We start from the raw sequence: 14,694 nt of genomic DNA, 5'->3' as shown, positions 1-14,694 counted from the left end.
TCTCAGCGATCTGGATTGACCTGCTCTTATCAGTTTGTTGTTCAGGTAGTTAGGGGACGGAGAGTGAAGGGTTTTGTGTGTGATGCAGGCCAGTTTGTAAAAACACCTCCCTTCCATGGGAAACCAGTTGAGGGAGTTGAGAGCTGGAGTGATGTGATCAAATCTTTTTACTCCAGCTACGAGTCGAGCGGCCATGTTCAACACTGCCCTTAGAGGGGCTAGGTGAGCTTTTGGAGTCCCTGTTAGGATGGCGTTCCTGTAGTCGATTTTAGAGAGAACTAGGGATTGGACTACTGTCTTGAGGTCATCATGAGGAAGAAAAGGTTTCAATTTCTTGAGGTGTTTTAGAGAGCAAAGAGCACTTTTTGCTGAGTTTTTGCTGTGGACCTCCAAAGATAAGTTCTTGTCAAGGGTGATGCCTAGAGACTTAACTGAGTCGGATAGGACGATGGGGCAGTTTAGGGCGACCAGATTCTTGAGCCACTCTTGGATTGGACGATGGTTGCTTTTTGGAGTGAATAGGATTAGTTCTGTTTTATCTGGATTGAGTTTTAAGTGGTTAGCGTTGAACCAAGTTTGGATCTCGGTTAGAGTGACATTGAGGTGTTGGATGTCGCTGGGAGACTTGATTTTGAAATAGATTTGGGTGTCATCAGCGTAAAGGTGGTAATTCACTCCAGCTTTTTTCAAGAAGATTGTGAGGGTCTCCATGAAAAGATTCAAGAGGGCCGGGGAGAGGATCGAGCCTTGCGGGACCCCAAGTGTGACTTTTGTTGGCTTCGAGAGACAGGAGTTGATTCTAATTTGTTGCGAGCGGTGTTGAAGGAAGGAGGTAAACCATTTTAGTACTGTGCCATTGATGCCGGAGCGCTTCGACATGGTCTCCAGAAGCGCTGGATGATTTACTGTGTCGAATGCCGCAGATAGGTCAATAAGGATGAGTAGGAAGGCATCACCTTCATCTAAAGCCTTGTGAATATCGTCAGAGACATTGAGCATAGCTGTTTCCGTGCTACAGCCTTTCCTGAATCCTGATTGAAAGGTGTCGAGGAGGCTGAACTCATCAATGTGTTTGTTGAGTTGGTGGAGAACGCATTTCTCCAATGTTTTTGCAAGGAACGGGAGGTTGGAGGCCTGCAGTCTGTGCCACCCGCAGTGAGACTCACTATAAGAGAAGCAGGGTTGCAGCAGTGAGGGAGACTCCCTCCAGGAGGAGCAGGGCTGCAGTCTGTGCCACCCACAGTGAGTGAGATTGAGGCAGGGCTGCGGCCAGCCCCACCCGCAGTGAGTGAGACTCACTACAGGAGGAGCAGGGATGCAGCAGTGAGTGAGATTCACTACAGGAGGAGCAGGGCTGTGGCCTGTGTCACCTGCAGGGAGTGAGACTCACTACAGGAGGAGCAGAGCTGCAGCCTATGCCACCTGCAGTGAGCGAGACTCACTATAGGAGAAGCAGGACTGCAGTCTGTGCCACCCGCAGTGAGTGAGACTCACTACAGGAGGAGCAGAGCAGCAGTCTGTGCCACCTGCAGTGAGTGAGACTCACTACAGGAGGCGCAGGGTAGCAGCCTGTGCCACCCGCAGTGAGTGAGACTCACTACAGGAGGAGCAGGGATGCAGCAGTGAGTGAGACTCACTACAGGAGGAGCAGTGCTGCAGCAGTCAGTGAGACTCACTACAGGAGGAGCAGTGCTGCAGCAGTCAGTGAGACTCACTACAGGAGGTGCAGGACAGCAGCCTGTGCCACCCGCAGTGGGTGAGACTCACTACAGGAGGAGCAGTGCTGCAGCAGTCAGTGAGACTCACTACATGAGGAGCAGGTCTGCGGCCTGTGCCACCCGCAGTGAGAGACTCACTATAGGACGAGCAGGACTGCGGCCTGTGTCACCTGCAGGGAGTGTGACGCACTATAGGAGGAGGCGGCCTGCAGTCTGTGCCGCCCACAGTGAGACTCACTATAAGAGAAGCTGGGTTGCAGCAGTGAGTGAGACACACTACAGGAGGAGCAGTGCTGCAGGAGTCAGTGAGACTCACTACAGGAGGAGCAGGGCTGCGGCCTGTGTCACCTGCAGGGAGTGAGACTCACTACAGGAGGAGCAGGGCTGCGGCCTGTGTCACCTGCAGGATGTGAGACTCACTACAGGAGGAGCAGGGCTGCATTAGTCAGTGAGACTCACTACAGGAGGAGGAGGAATGCAGGCTGTGCCACCCACAGTGAGACTCACTATATGAGGAGCATGGTTGCAGCAGTGAGGGAGTCTCACTACAGGAGTAGCAGAGCAGCAGTCTGTGCCACCTGCAGTGTCTGAGACTCACTATAGGACATGCAGGGCAGCAGCAGTCGGTGAGACTCACTACAGGAGGAGCAGGGCTGTGGCCTGTGTCACCTGCAGGGAGTGTGACTCACTATAGAAGGAGCAGGGTTGCGGCCTGTGTCACCTGCAGGGAGTGAGACTCACTACAGGAGGTGCAGGACAGCAGCCTGTGCCACCCGCAGTGGGTGAGACTCACTACAGGAGGAGCAGGGATGCAGCAGTGAGTGAGACTCACTACATGAGGAGCAGGTCTGCGGCCTGTGCCACTCGCAGTGAGAGACTCACTATAGGACGAGCCGGACTGCGGCCTGTGTCACCTGCAGGGAGTGTGACGCACTATAGGAGGAGCAGGGCTACAGCCTGTGTCACCTGCAGGGAGTGAGACTAACTACAGGATGAGCAGGGCTGCGGCCTGTGTCACCTGCAGTGAGTGTGACTCACTACAGGAGGAGCAGGGCTGTGGCCTGTGTCACCTGCAGTGAGTGTGACTCACTACAGGAGGTGCAGGACAGCAGCCTGTGCCACCCGCAGTGGGTGAGACTTACTACAGGAGGAGCAGGGATGCAGCAGTGAGTGAGACTCACTACATGGGGAGCAGGTCTGCGGCCTGTGCCACTCGCAGTGAGAGACTCACTATAGGTCGAGCCGGACTGCGGCCTGTGTCACCTGCAGGGAGTGGAACTCACTACAGGAGGAGCAGGGCTGCGGCCTGTGTCACCCGCAGGGAGTGAGACTCACTACAGGAGCAAGGTTGTGGCCTGTGCCTCCGGCAGAGAGTGAGACTCACTACAGGAGGAGCAGGGCTGCGACCTGTGTCACCTGCAGGGAGACTCACTATAGGAGGAGCAGGGCTACGGCCTGTGCCACCCGCAGTAAGTGAGACTCACTACAGGAGGAGCAGGGCTGTGACCTGTGTCACCTGCAGGGAGTGAGACTCCCTACAGGAGGAGCAGAGCTGCAGCCTATGCCACCTGCAGTGAGCGAGACTCCATATAGGAGGAGCAGGACTGAAGCCTGTGCCACCCGCAGTGAGTGAGACTCACTACAGGAGGAGCAGGGCTGCAGCAGTCAGTGAGACTCACTACAGGAGGAGCAGGGCTGCTGCAGTCAGTGAGACTCACTATAGGAGGAGCAGGGCTGCAGCCTGTGTCACCTGCAGGGAGTGAGACTCACTACAGGAGGAGCAGGCCTGCAGTCTATGCCACCCGCAGTGAGTGAGACTCACAGGAGGAGCCGAGCAGCAGTCTGTGCCACCTGCAGTGACTGACTCACTACAGGAGGTGCAGGGCAGCATCAGTCAGTGAGACTCACTACAGGAGGAGCAGGGCTGCGGCAGTGAGTGAGACTCACTACAGGAGGAGCAGGGCTGCAGCCTGTGCCACCCGCAGTGAGTGAGACTCACTATAAGAGGAACAGGGATGCAGCCTGCCCGACCCGCAGTGGGTGAGACTCACTATAAGAGGAGCAGGGTTGCAGCAGTTAGGGAGACTCACTACAGGAGGAGCAGGGCTGCGGCCTGTGTCACCTGCAGGGAGTGTTACTCACTACAGGAGGAGCAGGGCTGCGGCAGTGAGTGAGTCTCACTACAGCAGGAGCAGGGCTGCGGCCTGTGTCACCTGCAGGGAGAGAGACTCCCTACAGTAGGAGCAGGGATGCAGCAGTGAGTGAGACTCACTACAGGAGGAGCAGGGCTGTGGCCTGTGTCACCTGCAGGGAGTGAGACTCACTACAGGAGGAGCAGAGCTGCAGCCTATGCCACCTGCAGTGAGCGAGACTCACTATAGGAGGAGAAGGACTGCAGTCTGTGCCACCTGCAGTGTGTGAGACTCACTACAGGAGGCGCAGGGTAGCAGCCTGTGCCACCCGCAGTGAGTGAGACTCACTACAGGAGAGGTAGGGATGCAGCAGTGAGTGAGACTCACTACAGGAGGAGCAGGGCTGTGGCCTGTGTCACCTGCAGGGAGTGAGACTCACTACAGGAGGAGCAGAGCTGCAGCCTATGCCTCCTGTTGTGTGTGAGACTCACTACAGGAAGAGCAGGGATGCAGCAGTGAGTGAGACTCACTACAGGAGGAGCAGGGCTGCGGCCTGTGTCACCTGCAGGGAGTGAGACTCACTACAGGAGGAGCAGGGTTGCAGCAGTGAGGGAGACTCCCTACAGGAGGAGCAGGACTGCAGCCTGTGCCACCCGCAGTGACTGAGACTCACTACAGGAGGAGCAGGGATGCAGCAGTGAGTGAGACTCACTACAGGAGGAGCAGTGCTGCAGCAGTCAGTGAGACTCACTACAGGAGCAGGCAGGGCTGCAGCCTGCCCGACCCACAGTGAGTGCCATCAGTGAGCGAGTCTTGGCCTCTGCTGTGTACAGATGGGAGGCCTCCCTCTCCCTTCCAGGCCCACAGCACACCAGGCTCCTCTCTGGCTCTCATGGTGTTTTCTCTCAGGATGGACTCTGAGGCCTGGAGACAGACCATGGTGATGTTTGCTTCTCTCTGGTAAACATCTGGCTCTGCCAACGCTCTGTGCATTCCTCTCGGGCCCTCTGAGGGTGGGAGGAAGGGGCAGGACCCGCCTGGTGTTGCAACAGAAGGGGAAACCCAGAGGAGGGGAGGAGGGCAGCAGAGAGGCAGTGACCTAGAGCCCTTTCTTCCTCTACTTTCGGTTTCTTAGTCTGATCACACAAGCAGCAGAGGCCCCTGTAGATCTGCCAAGTCCAGAGGTATCTGTGTCGCTCGTCTCCGTGTGCAGTGCGCCTCTGTGCCACGTTTACCAGCCTCTAGTGACACTTTGTCAAGAAAAAGGGTGGTGTGCTGAGATCACCAGCCCTCTTCCTTCCCGAACTTCAACACCTGTTTGTAATGAAAATATCAAGACTGCAAGTACCAGAATGCATTGTGAAACGACATTTTAATGAACGCAACGTGAGATGGGAGAAGTTAACACTTACAGTGCTGAAGTAAATGTCTGGGGCGCATGGAGAGAGTGATGCATGCTGCCCCCGTACCTCGGCTGGGGGGGCCAGTGGGGGCCGGTGGGAGCTTGGAAAACGGCTCGGGAGTACCAAAGCAGCCGTTTACCTTTGCAGTTTTACCTGCTGTCAACATTTGGTGCAGTGTTTCAGCATTCGGGAAATCCAGGGGGGGGGGACACCGGGCGACTTATGAGTGGGCTGAACTTCTAGTCACTGCAATGGTATATGTAAGGGGTTACATGTCCAGGTGTGTGTGGCGGTGCTGTATCCGACGAGAGCGGCCTGCTGTGGGGGACAGAAGGTGGGCATTTGGGATGAGTGACCGTGAGTCGCTGAGAGCATTTTGGGGCTGCATTCCATGGCTCCCACCTCTAAATCCGGGTCCTCGACTCTAACCCAGTGATACTCAAAGCACTGCCCTCCTGACACTGCTGAACAGCAGCACTGGACAGCTGTTTACTGGAGAGGGCACTGCATTCAGAATAAAATCAAATAAAAGGGCATTTATTTATTTACAACATAACTGAAGATAAAGAAAGTGAAACGAGGGTGTCCTGCAACACCTAACTTTAAGAACACCCTCATTTTTAAAGACTTCTTCAACAAACGCATAAAAGGCTTAAAAGAAGGGTATGTCATGAGCATGCAGGAGCGTTTTACCGAAGTGCATCAGATTATATCAGTGCATTAAGAAATATTTTTCTAAAAGTGACAGTTTTCAAAAAGGAGCATAGACACATTCATAATTCTAATACTAGGGAGACAAGAATGTTAAATGCTTGAAGTCCAATCTATAGCAGGATTATGATGGTATAAGCAAGAGATTCCAAGTATTGCTTGAAATTGGGATGCAGAAAATGCCAGAAATCAAATCAAAGTTGTACTTTGGGGATCTTGAAAAATTGTCATAGTTAACAGAATCACGTGAGTGACAACAGGACCTGCAAAATCGCCCTTCCGTCAAGAGCACGTGTCGTTCGCACTTTGCCATTTCAAAAACCGGGGTACTAACTCTTTAGCAAAAGAAGATGCATAACATTTCCAGTCGTCCCAGAATCTATATCTATGGAGATATTTTTATAAGGTACCCTCTCTAGTTGTACAGGTTCACGAAGATGACGACGCATAGAATCCTCAAGCTTAGAATTGGCAAGTTCTTTGAAGACCCTCAGACCCTGATCCCTACACGTTGGGTCTCAGTAACTACTGGGCTGCGGCATTTCTCTCTTCCTCATTGTTGCGGAGACTACCTTTTTGTTTCACTTTCGGTTTGGATCTCTTTCCCCTAATGTGCGCTATCCTCTGATCGGTTCTACCACAAACCGTTTTTCTTTCCAATAAACGGTGATCCAATTCTATCACCAACAGAGGACTGACTACTTGTCCCAATAAGTCAATTGATCCCCTATCCCCGATAAAAAAGCGAGGCTCTTTTTTCTTCTGGCCACCCAGATTCAGCGAAGACTTGGTTAAAAGTGGTCAGCTAACTGATGAGGGCCATGCGCCTTGTTTTAGATTATACAACTCTGTATCTACAGATTGCATAGACATATGTTTATCAAAGAGATTCTTCTGCTCTTCAATACATTTGGTATCATTATAGGAAGGGGGGTCACCCCTGGCAACGAATGGAATGGACCATGGAGCAGCGGAGCCCCTCCGACAGGGGAGTATAGAAGCAACCCCGGACTGAGTGTCTGGGAAATAAGCAGGTTTACTCATAAAATGTAACTGCCACTGGTTTAAGAAGATAGCTAACTTAGCTGACTCCCCAAAGAAGTGTTCTCGAGGTGCTAAAGAGACTGTGTGAGGAGTACCTACGTGAACTTCTAGGGTTGAACCCACACTCCCACCTGCAGCCTCACTTTCTTCTGATGTAATAAGTGTAAGAGTGTGAAAGTTGTTGTGTTTCTGATTTAGACGGTTGAACAGACTGACGTGAATACCTGGTATCAGTCTGTAAGGCTACCAATAAACTGATTACTTCAGCTAAAGACAGGTTCTGAGATTCGATCTCGCTCGGCCAGGATAGTATACATGGGCTCTCATTCTGTAACAACAGAGCACCAACCTGCTTGGGTGTGTGATCCTATAGGAGTGAGAGGCCAGTCACAAACACCACCCAAACACCACCCAAATACCACAGTGTGAACACCGATTGCACTCCAGACAGAATCAGTCTTCAGGGGAAAGGGGAATGGGATTGAGGAAAAAGAATAAACCTCTTCCGTACTCCTCAGACCTTCTTCCTTCTGTGTACCAACCGAAGAAGAGAAGGAAATAATGTAAAGCAATGAAAATCAGAATCCTATTCTCCAACGCAACTTACAATCTCCTGTGCTTCTCTTCCGTACCTATAAGTTCCCACTAAGAATTCTACTCTATGTACAAGACAGGGTTGGGCCTCTTCAGTTTTTCTCCAGGGAAAAGAAGCAGGTTAGTGGGGTTTAATGGGATATATTCCTATCAGTAGTTTTGGGTACCCATAACTCCACTCACTTTGAATACCTGGTTTCCAAGTCAGGAAGATTGTATAAGTTTTCAAACTCAGGAATTAAATCGTCCTTCGCAGGTGGCCTCTGCAACCGTATCTTCCTTATTCTCATCACTAAACGGAAGAAACACACGTGAAACGGGCTGACGGACAGGCACAGAGGATTACCAACACCAAGAATCAATTCAGGAGTCTTCAGATCCTTAGTAAAGAACAAACATTTATAGCTTAACTTTAGACAGTGTTCCTTTCTTCATAGAATAACTTTAACAATGTCCTTATCTTCCAGGGTCCCCAGAATCCACTGCAGGTGAATACAAGGAAACTCGGGGGGATAAGTATGAATCCATTACATAACTGAGCATGCGCGTCTCACCGCCTTAGCTTTGCAGGCACCTGTTGTTAAGGGTTCCTTTATATGTGTCTCTAGAGGTTTCCTCTACAATATACTCAGGGCCCCTGGAATTATGCGATTGAGCGGCTGCAGTGATTTCCACATAGTTTTAAATTTGCTGCAATTTCTACATAATTCATCACCTGCCACATAATCTGCAGATTTGAACAAAAACAGTTGTTTCTAGCACAAATGCTTCAAACGTTACTAAAAAAAAGTGACACGTGTTGCTGCTCAGTGGAAGGCTCTTTGCAAAGCTGGGCTGGTCATCTTTCTGATGTTTATTGCTATATTTGGATGTTAAACTGGTACTGATGCGGTGCAGCCAATGCCCAGACAGTGTTACTAAGTGGAGATATGACAACATAATGAAGTAACACTGTTACAAAATGTGCAGCATTTTGCTGCATAATTTGCCTTTTCTTGCCACGTAATTTACTCAACCCTGCCGCATAATTTGGCCCTCTCCTGCCACATAATTCCAGTGGCCCTGAATATAATATATGCAGACGGCAGTACAGGAAGGATTAGGCAGTGAGCATGAACCTTGGGGGGCAACAGGCAGCAGTTAAAGAAGAAGACGCTCCTCTCCCCTGAGGGCGTGAACTGGGCAAAAGCAGGATATTCAGGAGTTAAAATGTGAGTCCAAAGCAAGAGGCACCGGTTAATACACGGACAAAGCTTTTGTAAAGGTAGCATCCCAAGACATGGCAACCACTCCCAGCCTCCGACCGCCACAGTTACTCCCAGTCTCTTCCACTCTTAGTCTTTCTTTAGTCCCAGTCTCCCCACAGCCACAGTCTCTCGCAAGCTCTTCCACTCTCATAATCTCTCTCAGACTCCCCATAGCTGTGTCCCTGTGCTCCAGAGACCCTCAAGAGCTGAGCCCCCCCTTTGGGTTCTGCCGGACTTGTCCCCAAGTCCCCCCCCTTGCAGCCATTCTTTTTTCAGGTACTTTTTCCATTGACTTTACCGTGCAGCGCTCGAGCATACCAACGCGACCAGCACCTCTGCACCCGGTCTGCCCAGGACAGGTAAAACTACAGTGCTGCTGGATTCTTGGACCATGGCCCCTAAGCAGCTTAAGTTCCAAAGGGCACCCTCAAGAACCGCTCGTAAGTATATGTATGCAGTGAATGTTTCTCCCATAGGATAACATAACTGCTTTCTAGGCTCAAACCTCTTAACCGTTATTGGAGTGTATTTTTGCTAATACTACAAAAATCTATAACTCCGAAAGAGTTATGTTATTTGCACTTCTAGAGCGCGCGATTACCCTTGGGTGTCCTGGCGCTAAGACTTAAGTGCTTACCTGATTCCGATGATCTTGGTGACTAAAATTATAAAAAAATCAGTGTTATTTTTTCTAAATTGGTTTCAAGTTTCTTCTTGAGTGTGTGTCTCATTTATTGACTCTGGGTGCACAACACATGCTTAACACTCCTCTATGTTAAGCCTAAACTGCTTGAATACACTACTGTGAGAAGTAGGCCTGGTATATGCTGTCCACTAGTTATAGTGGGCACCTTGCACCAGTCCAAACAACCCTTATTGATGATAGGTTTAAAGACAACCTTTATTGAAAGCTATCCTAGTGGTAGCTATGGAGAGCAGCCTTCAGGCTAAGTCTTGAAGGAGTGTAAAGCAGCTTGGTTTACCAGATTATAACCTCTTGAATCACTACATGAAAGGAGAACCACACATGGTGTATATATAAAATATGTCTTTATTTCTAAACACTCACCACTAATCTCTTTATGAGATTAGAGTCCAAGATACACAATAATACAGTTCTAAAACGACAGTAAAAAGCACAATATACAATAGGCCCTAGGGGCGGACCAAACCATATATTAAGAAAGTGGTATAAGAACCACGACTTGACTAGACACAGCGCCTAGAGCACGTAGAATCGCTGGGACCCCAAGGAACCACCCAAGGTAGTGACCCAGGAGACCCACGGGGGACATGTGCAGTGTGAGAACACAGCCGCAAGCCTTGTACTATTCTATGGGAAAGTCGTGGTTGGAATTTTAGAAGTTAAGGACACTTAGGAGAGGACTTTGAGCAAACCCCTTCAGACTTAGGGGTTCTAGGGCCAACACCTACGGGAGCACCGAAGTACTTGAGTTACCTCACCCAGTGAAGCCGGGTGCATAGGTGTCAAATGGTGTCGGGAATCGTTGTTGATTTCAATGGCGACCTGCTGCAAAGTGCTGCTGCCGGGAAGTAGAAAAGTGTCCGGTGTGATCCAAGCCTGGATAGAAGATCAGAAGAACCTGAAAGCAGAGGGGACAGAGTCTGGGTCATTTGCCAGTGACTAGGGGCACGATAGACGAATGCCGACCGATGTCGGATGTTTCAGGTGCGAAGAGATGAAGCTTGACTCTGCAGCCACGAGGCCCAGGAGGCATCGACGACAACCAGGAGATGGATTCGAGCTGTCCCACAAAGGATGTTGAGTGCTGCGGTGTCAGTGCCCAGATTGGACCCAACAAGCCTTGGCAACAGCAAACCAAGCAGGAAGAGAAAAGATGCTTCGGTGCAGACCAGCAAGGTCCTGGGGACTCCCCGAGCAATGGAGAGTTGGGGCACGTCTGGAGCAACCAGGTGAGCCCAATTAGAAGTCTAGGGATCGCAAAGGGACCTCGAGAGAAAACACAAAGGGCCAGCTCACGGAACACTCGTGGAGTGTAAGCGGGCAATCTTCAGTGCAAATGCTGCTCGTGGTCAGGGCTACAAGTAACCCAAAGCTCAGCGGCAGGAGTTGCTGGAAAGCTGATGCCTCTGCAAATGGTCGCGGTGTCCAGGGGTTTGGGCTGCTCGGTCTTCCACAAGGGATACAGGCCTCAGAATTGCTGAGTGCACAGATCGACCTCAGAGACCACGGAAACCCACCTCCTGTGTTGCAAAATTCTTCGGAGTCTGGCGGGAGCTTCGGAGATGCAAACCGGACAGATGCGTTTTTGGTGCCTGCCTTGCAGAGGAGTCACTCTTTTACTCCAAGGGAGATTCTTCCATCATCTAGTTCAATGTAGATCGTCGAAGTTCCAGGATTCAGTAAAAGAGTTTCGTCCAGGTGTAATCTAAAGTCCTGTAGCCAGGGGTTCCTTTCTTATACCCAAGGAAGGGGTTGGACAAACTCTAGTGACTCACTTATGGGAGGGTCAGGAAAGAGGGGTGGCTACACCCATTTCCTTTGTCCAGTTTCGCGCCAGAGCAGGGGCTGGTAGCCCCTGCAACCGGTTTGAGCTGGACTATGCACAGGGACACCAAATGTGCCCCCAGTGCTGAACTTCAAAGTACTCTTGGAGTGCACCCACCCAGCCCGAATACACTAAAGCCTGTCTGGGAGGTGGTGACACCTCCCTGTGGCAGGAAACCTATTGTCCAGGCCTCCCCTGCTTGAGTTTCATCCAGCAGCAGGAGGGCAGACTCGTGTCTGTGGCTGGCAGCATCCATTTTGTGATGCCAGGCTCTGTTAGCTGGTACTGGGTATACTGGTGTTGTCATGTCTTTCCCTCTAGAAGGGTGGGATCATACTCCCACACCAGTTACTGGTGTGGGGGTATGATTCCAAGGTGTTTGACACCAAACACGACATGTTTCCATGCAGCCATTCCAAAGTTAGCATCTATTGTTTGGTTATAATATACTTAAGAGTATATGGTCTGGCTGCATCACAAACAACCCCGGAATAAAGGTTCCAAAAGCTGCAGAGGGGCTCTGCTCATGCATGGGCACCCTCTCACATAAGACCCAGCACCCTGCCTTCAGGATTGTTGGGGCCTGCCATAGGGGTGACTGATAGGTTTACATGTGCAGTGATATGGAGTGATATAGTGAACCTACATCTCAGTAAGGGGTGCATACACCACCTTACCCAGGCTACAGTAGCAGACCTGTGGTGTCATTTTGGAGGGCTTCCCAGGGGTGGCATATTACATGCTGCAGCCCCTGGTAGGCCTCTGGGGTACCTATTCCCTGGGTACAAAGTATACCATATACTAGGGACTTATAAGGGTACCCCAGAATCCAATCTGGAGTGTACCTAAAGTACTTGTGATCAATTTAAGGGAGAAAGCAGATAGACTGGGGTCCTGATTAGAAGAGTCCCAGTCAGTCTAAGTCGAAAACCAGCAAAACAAGTGGGGAAAAAAGTGGGGGAAACCATGCAGTCAGATTCCACCTTCCGACAACTACCACAAAAAGAGCACGTGGGAGAATTAATTTAAGCGCTGTACCTCAATAAATGTCATCTGTGCTTTGTGCATGGTGTGCCCTTACATTGGCACTACCACATAAAAAGCCAGCTTCCTACAGTATCAGCCTCCCATCCACCACAGACTCTCCCAGTCTCTTCCACTCTCATGGCCTCTCCCAGGTCCCAGCCTCCCCACCACCAGTGTCTCTTCCACTCTCATAGCCTCTCCCAGGTACCAGTCTCCCCACCATCAGCGTCTCTTCCACTCTCATAGCCTCTCCCAGGTCCCAGCCTCCCCACCACCACTGTCTCTTCCACTCTCATGGCCTCTCCCAGGTCCCAGCCTCCCCACCACCAGTGTCTCTTCCACTCTCATGGCCTCCCCCAGGTCCCAGCCTCCACACCACCAGTGTCTCTTCCACTCTCATAGTCTCTCCCAGGCCCTCTCTCCCCCACCACCAGTGTCTCCTCCACTCTCATAGTCTCTCCCAGGCCCTCTCTCCCCCACCACCAGTGTCTCTTCCACTCTCATGGCCTCTCCCAGGTCTAATCCCCCCACCACCACTGTCTCTTCCACTCTCATAGTCTCTCCCAGGCCCTCTCTCCCCCACCACCACTGTCTGTTCCACTCTCATAGCCTCTCCCAGGTTTTATCCCCCCACCACCACTGTCTCTTCCACTCTCATAGCCTCTCCCAGGTCCCAGCCTCCCCACCACCACTGTGTCTTCCACTCTCATAGCCTCTCCCAGGCCCTCTCTCCCCCACCACAAGTGTCTCTTCAGCTCTCAATGCCTCTCCCAGGCCCTATCTCCCCCACCACAAGTGTCTCTTCCACTCTCATGGCCTCTCCCAGGTCTTATCCCCCCACCACCACTGTCTCTTCCACTCTCATAGTCTCTCCCAGGCCCTCTCTCCCCCACCACCACTGTCTGTTCCACTCTCATAGCCTCTCCCAGGTCCCAGCCTCCCCACCACCAGTGTCCCTTCCACTCTCATAACCTCTCCCAGGCCCTCTCTTCCCCCACCACCAGTGTCTCTTCCACTCTCATAGTCTCTCCCAGGCCCTCTCTTCCCCACCATCACTGTCTCTTCCACTCTCAGTCTCTCCCAGGCCCTCTCTCTCCCACCACCACTGTCTCTTCCACTTTCATAGCCTCTCCCAGGTCATATTCTCCCCACCACCACTGTCTCTTCCACTCTCATAGCCTCTCCCAGGTCATATTCTCCCCACTACCAGTGTCTCTTTCCCTCTCATGGCCTCTCCCAGGTATTATTCTCCCCACCATCAGCGTCTCTTCCACTCTCATGGCCTCTCCCAGGTTTTATCCCCCCACCACCACTGTCTCTTCCACTCTCATAGCATCTCCCAGGTCCCAGCCTCCCCACCACCACTGTCTCTTCAACTCTCATAGCCTCTCCCAGGCCCTCTCTCCCCCACCACCAGTGTCTCCTCCACTCTCATAGTCTCTCCCAGGCCCTCTCTCCCCCACCACCAGTGTCTCTTCCAATCTCATAGCCTGTCCCAGGTCCCAGCCTCCCCACCACCAGTGTCTCTTCCACTCTCATAGCCTCTAACAGGTCGTATTCTCCCCACCGCCAGTGTCTCTTTCACTCTTATGGCCTCTCCCAGGTTTTATCCCCCCACCACCACTGTCTCTTCCACTCTCATAGCATCTCCCAGGTCCCAGCCTCCCCACCACCACTGTCTCTTCAACTCTCATAGCCTCTCCCAGGCCCTCTCTCCCCCACCACCACTGTCTCTTCCACTCTCATAGTCTCTCCCAGGCCCTCTCTCCCCCACCACCACTGTCTGTTCCACTCTCATAGCCTCTCCCAGGTCCCAGCCTCCCCACCACCAGTGTCCCTTCCACTCTCATAACCTCTCTCAGGCCCTCTCTTCCCCCACCACCAGTGTCTCTTCCACTCTCATAGTCTCTCCCAGGCCCTCTCTTCCCCACCACCACTGTCTCTTCCACTCTCAGTCTCTCCCAGGCCCTCTCTCTCCCACCACCACTGTCTCTTCCACTTTCATAGCCTCTCCCAGGTCATATTCTCCCCACCACCACTGTCTCTTCCACTCTCATAGCCTCTCCCAGGTCATATTCTCCCCACCACGAGTGTCTCTTTCACTCTCATGGCCTCTCCCAGGTATTATTCTCCCCACCATCAGCGCCTCTTCCACTCTCATGGCCTCTCCCAGGTTTTATCCCCCCACCACCACTGTCTCTTCCACTCTCATAGCCTCTCCCAGGTCCCAGCCTCCCCACCACCAGTGTCTCCTCCACTCTCATAGTCTCTCCCAGGCCCTCTCTCCC

At 51.8% G+C, this 14,694-nt stretch overlaps 1 long non-coding RNA gene across 1 annotated transcript in view; it reads right to left on the bottom strand.

Annotated features, from left to right (window-relative positions):
• The window catches only part of LOC146839384 (uncharacterized), a 34,996-nt gene that overhangs the window by 16,156 nt on the left and 4,146 nt on the right, over window positions 1–14,694 (bottom strand). Inside the window, exon 2 of the long non-coding RNA XR_014981064.1 lies at window positions 7,786–7,894. This is a non-coding gene — a long non-coding RNA (uncharacterized LOC146839384). The remainder of the gene's footprint in view (window positions 1–7,785; window positions 7,895–14,694) is intronic.

Source organism: Triturus cristatus, chromosome 4_1 (assembly GCF_964204655.1).
Source record: "Triturus cristatus chromosome 4_1, aTriCri1.1, whole genome shotgun sequence".
In the NCBI taxonomy this organism is placed as follows: Eukaryota; Metazoa; Chordata; class Amphibia; order Caudata; family Salamandridae; genus Triturus; species Triturus cristatus.
This window is presented reverse-complemented; position numbering and strand designations above follow the sequence as displayed.